The 8128-nt window shown below is 41.0% G+C and overlaps 1 pseudogene; it reads right to left on the bottom strand.

Moving 5' to 3' along the window:
* Positions 1-1093: 1093 nt before the first annotated feature.
* LOC111971801 (tight junction protein ZO-1-like) overlaps positions 1094-8128 on the bottom strand; it is a 34982-nt pseudogene continuing 27947 nt past the window's right edge.

Genomic DNA, 8128 nt, shown 5'->3' with positions numbered 1-8128 from the left:
TTGAACACCACACATTGGCTGCTACTGTAGGCTGAATGATAGAACAGCTATTTCCATGTTAAAATGTTATGGGATGCATTTTCTCCATTGTTTTTGATGGTAGACCACTCTGGTAGGCCTACATTATGATCAAATAGCCACAGTAGCCTACTTGGCCACTGTTAAAACTGTAACTTAAAGCGGCTACAGCCTCAGTGTTCACAGTAAAACTGTAACTTAAAGCAGGTACAGCCTCAGTGTTCACAGTAAAACTGTAACTTAAAGCAGCTACAGCCTCAGTGTTCACAGTAAAACTAACTTAAAGGGCTACAGCCTCAGTGTTCACAGTAAAACTAACTTAAAGGGCTACAGCCTCAGTGTTGACAGTAAAACTAACTTAAAGGGCTACAGCCTCAGTGTTGACAGTAAACACACACTGGAAGTTGCACAGAATTTTCACAATGTTCAAATATGCACTCAGCAGACCTGAAATGCCAGATTTTTTGGGGGAGGGAACATTGATTACAGTTCATATGAGGAAATCAGTCAATTGAAATAAACTGATTAGGTCCTAATCTATGGATGTCACATGACTGGGAATACAGATACCTCACAATGGGCCTCAGGATTTCGTCATGGTATTTTTGTGCATTGATAAAATGCAATTGTGTTCGTTGTCCGTAGCTTATGTCTGCCCATACCATAACCCCACCGCCACCATGGGGCACTCTGTTCACAACGTTGACATCAGCAAACCGCTCACCCACACAATGCCATACAGGTGGTCTGCGGTTGTGAGGCAGGTCGGACGGCTTATGGTAGAGAAATTTGGTAGATGAAATTAACATTACATTCTCTGGCACAACTCTGGTGGACATTCCTGCAGTCATCATGTCAATTGCACACTCCTTCAAAACTTGAGACCTCTGGCATTGTTGTGTGACTAAACTGCACATTTTAGAGTGGCCTTATTGTCCACAGCACAAGGTGAATTTGTGTAATAATCATGTTTAATCAGCTTCTTGAAATGCCACACCTGTCAGGTGGATGGATTATCTCACTAACAGGGATGTGAACTAAATTTGAGAGAAATAAACTCTTTCTGCATATGAAACATTTTCTGGGATCATTTTTATTTCAGCTCATGAAAAACATAGGACCAACACTTTACATGCTGCGTTTATATTTTTCGCTCAGTAAAGTTTATCCCCTTTTGGACCCTGATGAGATCATTGATCATTGAGAGTGAGAAGACACCAGACAATCTGTAACCTTTGTATACCATTCATTCACCATATGAGACACTTGACGCCACGAGTAAAAGGCTTGGAGACCGAAAGGAATTGCACCATGAATTGTAGATGTTTGAAATATCTTATTACTGTCATGGATCGCCAGACATGCATTTGCATCCAAAGATTAGCAAGCTGAAAAATCTACACACTAATCTGTTAAGCGAGACACACCTACAGTCAGATCAGTGTGTGTTATAAGCATCCTACTCAATAATGTACTCTCTTCTCACGATTGAAGTCTCAAACCAAGCACTACTTTWAAAATTATTTTATGTATTAATACAGTGTTATATTTAGAAATGTGTTGCAAAGAACAAAAACGTAAATAAAACTAAAATAAATAATGTCAGCCACACAGGAAAAAGAAAACTAGTGTGTTATCATCATATCAATAAAATAGTACTGATGTGCCATAATAAATAGTCTATTAGTACAAAAATACATTTCAATAGAATGGAGCTTCCAGCATCACAAATAGAGGACGGGRCCGCTCCTTAAAGCAGCTCCCCTCAAGTACAGATCTTTTTAAATGATTTAAACCAAGCACTTTTTCTATTTTTGTTTTGTAAATAAGAAGAAAAAAAAGTTATTTCTGATTGTTAGAAATGTCTTTTAAGTAGTAGTGTTGTGTGGGTATGTAATGATGGTAGAAAAGTTGGATTTTATTACTGCTTACTGTAGGTCAGTTCCAAGGCTCACGGTAGGCATGTATAACCAGAATACAAACACAACCAATTAAATCATCACTTTCTCTCTTCTTTTTTTTTTTTAAGAAACATTTAAAAAAAAAACTTTTATACAAAATAACAAATGTAGAAAAGTTAATTTACAGCGAACCAAAGCCATTTGCTAGCATTATGTACAGCCACAATTTAAACATGTTTTTGTTTGTAGTATTTTCTCAAACTTCAATATGCATAGCAGGAAAAGAAAGCATTACCGTTTCATCAGCCTCATATTATTGTATGCTAAATCCAAGTTCACTGATATAATGGGTTGAAAATGCAGAGAAATGCTTTTAATTTTATTTMTTTTTTWAAACTTCCATAATTGATCWATCACTACAACTTAAAAAAATCTGTTTTTAAGTAAGTCTTTATACTGAAAAAAAAAACAGTTACTATGCAGATAAGGCAGCACTGCTTGCAGTGCAAGATGGGACTTTTAATGTGTTTCAACTTAGTAGTAAGCAGGCTTCTGGACCTGAGTCATAGCACATGCATAGATGTAGACAGCTGCAGGAGTTTCTCAAATCGAGTCAGGTACATGTATCTACGGTAAAACATAACTACAAAAGATTCACTTCTTCTAAACATGGAGAGAGAAAGCCCGTTTGACCAAYCAAACAGGGGCATCCAATGCCAATACTTTACCTTTCGTCTTCAGTATTATATCTTCATAAACGACGCCTACAGTACTTAAATCTCCAATCTTCCTTCAAAACCCTTGTTGAGATGAGATCATCTGCAAGTCCTTAGCTATCCTTCAAGAGAGAAACGCATGACCACAGACAACCTCACAGACAAAAAAGTTTTTTTTGCATATATCGACTTTTCTGTTTGTGAGTGCATACATTAAATTGGAAAATTTCCGTTGCAATATTATTATTATTTTTTCCCCCAAGAATTCTCCTTATCTAGAATTTTTTCAAAAATGTTATTTTTCTTGCAATTTGCTCAGACTTGGTTTTTTAAAAAATGGCTAAAAATTTCAAAATGAGATCATTCTTCAGTCAGTCTGTGGCACTGTTCATGCATTCCAACAACAGCTCAATTTTTTTTAAATATAATATATTATAGTTTTTAAAAGTTTTTATTTTTTGCAAGCCTTTAGTTAAAGCACCAAAAAAAGGGGGGGGGGGGAGAGAGAGAGCACAGCACTGGGATAGGATGCTGCGTTGAGACTCCTCCCATTTCAATGGGCCTCCTACCTAATCAAGTTCGTGCTTCATCAAGTCAAGCAGTGCTGCCCTCTACTGCCTGGGAGTGGGACAACGGGGTCACAGCAGCAGGAGAGGAGGGCAATGTTTCAGTCTGTGGCTGCCCCCTGATCTAACACATTCAGTAACAGGCCAGCTGTCTCCCTCTATGTTCAGAAGTGGTCAATGAGCACAGACACACAGTTGGCTCCCACCAGGTAGTTGGGGTCTCCTGGGAGAGACTTGTTCTGCCATGTCTTGGAGTCACCTGAGGGAATTAGAGAAACAGGGACACAGTTAATGGTCAGTCGGGTTGGTTGTTTGTCTTTTCTTATTGTGCCGTTCTTTCCATTTGTTTAAGGCCCAGTGTTAAGAGTGATCTACAGGCCGTAAATAACAGCATACGCTGACGAGAACTTACACAAAAATCATCATGTGTATTGTGTGTGAGGAATGTACGTGCAGTGCCTTGCAAAAGTATTTCTAAACATTGTATTGTGTTAAAGTGGGATTAAAATGTATTTCATTGTAATTCTTTTGTCAACAATCTACACAAAATACTTAACCCCAACACTGACTAATACAGTATCCTAACCCCAACACTGACTAATACAGTATCCTAATCCTAATACAGTATCCTAACCCCAACACTGACTAATACAGTATCCTAATCCTAATACAGTATCCTAACCCCAACACTGACTAATACAGTATCCTAACAATGACTGTAATACAGTATCCTAACCCCAACACTGTCTGTAATACAGTATCCTGAGTTTCCTGTCCATGGACCCAAAACATTGATATTTTGTTCCCCGAGCCACTTAGTTATCACTTTTGCCTTATGGCAAGGTGCTCCATCATGCTGGAAAAGAGCATTGTTTGTCACCAAACTGTTCCTGGATGGTTGGGAGAAGTTCTCAGAGGATGTGTTGGTACCATTCTTTATTCATGGCTGTGTTCTTAGGCAAAATTGTGAATGAGCCCACTCCCTTGGCTGAGAAACAACCCTCACATGAATGGTCTCAGTATGCTTTACTGTTGGCATGACACAGGACTGATGGTAGCGCTCACCTTGTCTTCTCCGGACAAGCTTTTTTCCGGATGCCCCAAACAATCGGAAAGGGGATTCATCAGAGAAAATGACTTTACCCCAGTCCTCAGCAGTCCAATCCCTGTACTTTTTGCAGAATATCAGTCTGTCCCTGATGTTTTTCCTGGAGAGAAGTGGCTTCTTTGCTGCCCTTCTTGGCACCAGGCCATCCTCCAAAAGTCTTCGCCTCACTGCGCGTGCAGATGCACTCACACCTGCCTGTTGCCATTCCTGAGCAAGCTCTGTACTAGTGGTGCCCCGATCCTGTAGCTGAATCAACTTTAGGAGACAGTGCTGGCGCTTGCTGGACTTTCTTGGGCACCCTGAAGCCTTCTATACAACAATTGAACCGCTCTCCTTGAAGTTCTTGATGATCCGATAAATGGTTGATTTGGTGCAATATCCTTGCCTGTGAAGCCCTTTTTGTGCAAAGCAATGATGACGGCACGTGTTTCCTTGCAGGTAACCATGGTTTACAGAGGAAGAACAATGATTCCAAGCASCACCCTCCTTTTGAAGCTTCCAGTCTGTTATTCGAACTCAATCAGCATGACAGAGTGCTCTCCAGCCTTGTCCTCGTCAACACTCACACCTGTGTTAACGAGAGAATCACTGACATGATGTCAGCTGGTCCTTTTGTGGCACGGCTGAAATGCAGTGGAAATGTTTTTGGGGGATTCAGTTCATTTGCATGGCAAAGAGGGACTTTGCAATTCATCTGATCACTCTTCATAACATTCTGGAGTATATGCAAATTGCCATCTTACAAACTGAGGCAGCAGACTTTGTGAAAATTAATATTTGTGTCATTCTCAAAACTTTTGGCCACGACTGTACATTCTCAAAATATGTTGTTACTAAGTGTTACATATTTGTTAAAAACTGTTACACTATGTCCATACTCAGCTACTTAAACTTTAAAGCCTTCAAATGGACCAGTAATACACTACCGTTCAAAAGTTTTGGTTCACTTAGAAATGTCCTTGTTTTTGAAAGAAAAGCACATTTTTTGCCCATTAAAATAACATCAAATTGATCAGAAATACAGTGTAGACATTGTTAATGTTGTAAATGACTATTGTAGCTGGAAACGGCAAAATATTTTTTATAGAATACTACATAGCCGTATGAGAGGCCGATTTTTCAGCCCAACCCACCCTGTTGTCCAATGGCACGTTGTGTTAGCTAATACCAAGTTTATCAATTTTAAAAAGGCTAATTGATCCATTAGAAACCCTTTGCAATTAGTTTAGCACAGCGAAACTGTTTAATGCGATTAAAGAACGCAATAAAACTGGCCTTCTTAGACTAGTTTGAGTATCTGGAGCATCAGCATTGTTGGGTTCGATACAGGCTCAAAATGGCCAGAAACAAAGACATTCTTCTGAAACTCGTCAGTCTATTCTTTTCTGAGAAATGAAGGGCTTCCATGCGAGAAATTGCCAAGAAAACTGAAGATCTCGTACAACGCTGTGTACTACTCCTTCACAGAACAGCACAAACTAGCTCTAACCAGAATAGAAGGAGGAGTGGGAGGCCCCGGTGCACAACTGTAACAAGAGGACAAGTACATTAGAGTGTCTAGTTTGAGAAACAGACGCCTCAAAGTCCTCAACGGGCAGCTTCATTAAATAGTACCCGCAAAACACCAAGTCTCATCGTCAACAGTGAAGAGGCGACTCCAGGATGCTGGCCTTCTAGGCAGAGTTGCAAAGAAAAAGCCATATCTCAGACTGGCCAATAAAAAAAAAGATTAAGATGGGCAAAATAACAGACATTGGACAGAGGAATATTGGAAAGAAGTGTTATGGACAGACAAATCTAAGTTTGAGGTGTTTGGATCACGAAGAAGAACATTCGTGAGACGCAGGAAAAATGAAAAGATGCTGGAGGAGTGCTTGACACCATCTGTCAACCATGGTGGAGGCAATGTGATGGTCTGGGGGTGCTTTGGTGGTGGTAAGTGGGAGATTTCTTCAGGTGAAAGGATCTTGAAGAAGGAAGGCTATCATCTATTTTGCAACGCCAATGCCCTGTGGATGGCGCTTAATTGGAGCCAATTTCCTCCTACAACAGGACAATGACCCAAAGCACAGCTTCAAACTATGCAATAACTATTTAGGGAAGAAGCAGTCAGCTKGTATTCTGTCAATAATGGAGTGGCCAGYACAGTCACCGGRTCTCAACCCTATTGAGCTGTTGTGGGAGCAGCTTGACCGTWTGGTAMGTAASAAGYGYCCATCAAGCCAATCCAACTTGTGRGAGGWGCTTCAGGAAGCAWGGGGTGASATCTCTTCAGAWTACCKCAACAAATTGACAACTAGAATGYCWWAGGTCTGCAAGGCTGTAATTGCTGCAAATGGGKGATTCTTTGACGAAAGCAAAGTTTGAAGGACACATTTATTAATAACCTTGTTAACKTTTTGACTATATTTCCTATTCATTTTGCAACTAATTTCATGGAAAACAAGGACATTTCTAAGTGACCCCAAACTTTTGAATGGTAGTGTATGTTAGGTGCAACAACAACACAGACTATTGTCATAATCCTCACATTGTAACTACTGTGGGAAATAACTAATTAGGTGTTCAGATTGTTATAAAACCCCATAAAGAAAATGCAATGTTGTGACTAGAAAATGGAATAACTGGAACCTGGAAGCCAGTAGAAACCAGTAGATGAGATTATTCAAAAGAGTGATAATGACGATGAMCAAGCCAGATCACTCTTTTACAGGGTTGGGGTCAATTCCATTTCAATAGTTTTTAAAATATTGGAATTAAAGAGTTTCTCAATCTTGGGTTTATTGAGAAATCATTGGAGGAAAAAATGGGGGGAAAAATGCAAATGATTGACTTTGAATTTCCATTTACTTGACTGACTGAACTGACCCCAGACCCTGCTCCCCAGCGACACCCATAGAGTTGGAAACACAGCCCGCCCGTTATCAAAATGTACTCTTATCCAACTCTATGGTGACCCCTCCTCAATCACAACACCAACCAATCACACAAGCCACCCGAAGCCCCGACCCAACCCCCAACCAATCACACAAGCCATTTGAAGCCCCGACCCAACCCCCAAAAGGACAGATAGAGGACAGCGTACCCGACGAGGAGTCGGAGGATTTTAGAGCAAAAGACCAACCATCGGGGGTCATAGACGCACAGTGAGGTAGACGCAGCTCCACCGGCTTCAGGAACTTAAGACCGTGAGGCCCACACATCACCAGAGGACTCAGCAGGGTCTCTCCTGGATGGAAYAGACAGAGGCAAGAATGATATATTTTCAATTTTGTCTTTAGGAGAATGGAACTCTGCTCTCCTTTTCATATTTAAGATAGACAGATCTTGAGAAAGGGGGAAGACAGTTGAACGGGATGGAAGATCGAGATGGACCAAGGGGATCGAACCCCTGTCTCCAGGGTCCTGAGTTGGCAGGACTGCTGCTAGAGCAACAAGAGTAAGATGTACTATCCAGCGGGAATAGTTTAATAAGAAAACACCAGACACATACCTTTCTCCTTGTCCAGGGGGGGCAGGATGCTGTTGTCCCGGCAGACCTTGAAATAGATCTCCTGTTCTATGCTGTCTGGGATGGCTCCCTGGGGGATGATGATGCTGACTCCCGTCTCGATGGAGCTCAGCACCCCGCCGTTACAGTTGAAGATCCCCCGGGCTGTGGCCACCACTGTGTGACCTTCATCCTCCTCATCATCATCCAGAACACTGGGGGAGAGAGAGTTGTGACTGTTAGTTACTATCTATACTGTATAGAACACTGGGGTAGAGAGTTGTGACTGTTAGTTACTATCTATACTGTATAGAACACTGGGGTAGAGG

The sequence above is a fragment of the Salvelinus sp. IW2-2015 genome, linkage group LG13, assembly GCF_002910315.2.
Source record: "Salvelinus sp. IW2-2015 linkage group LG13, ASM291031v2, whole genome shotgun sequence".
NCBI classification, from domain to species: Eukaryota; Metazoa; Chordata; class Actinopteri; order Salmoniformes; family Salmonidae; genus Salvelinus; species Salvelinus sp. IW2-2015.
The sequence above is the reverse complement of the archived record's forward strand: the minus strand, read 5'-3'. Positions and strand labels throughout refer to the sequence as shown.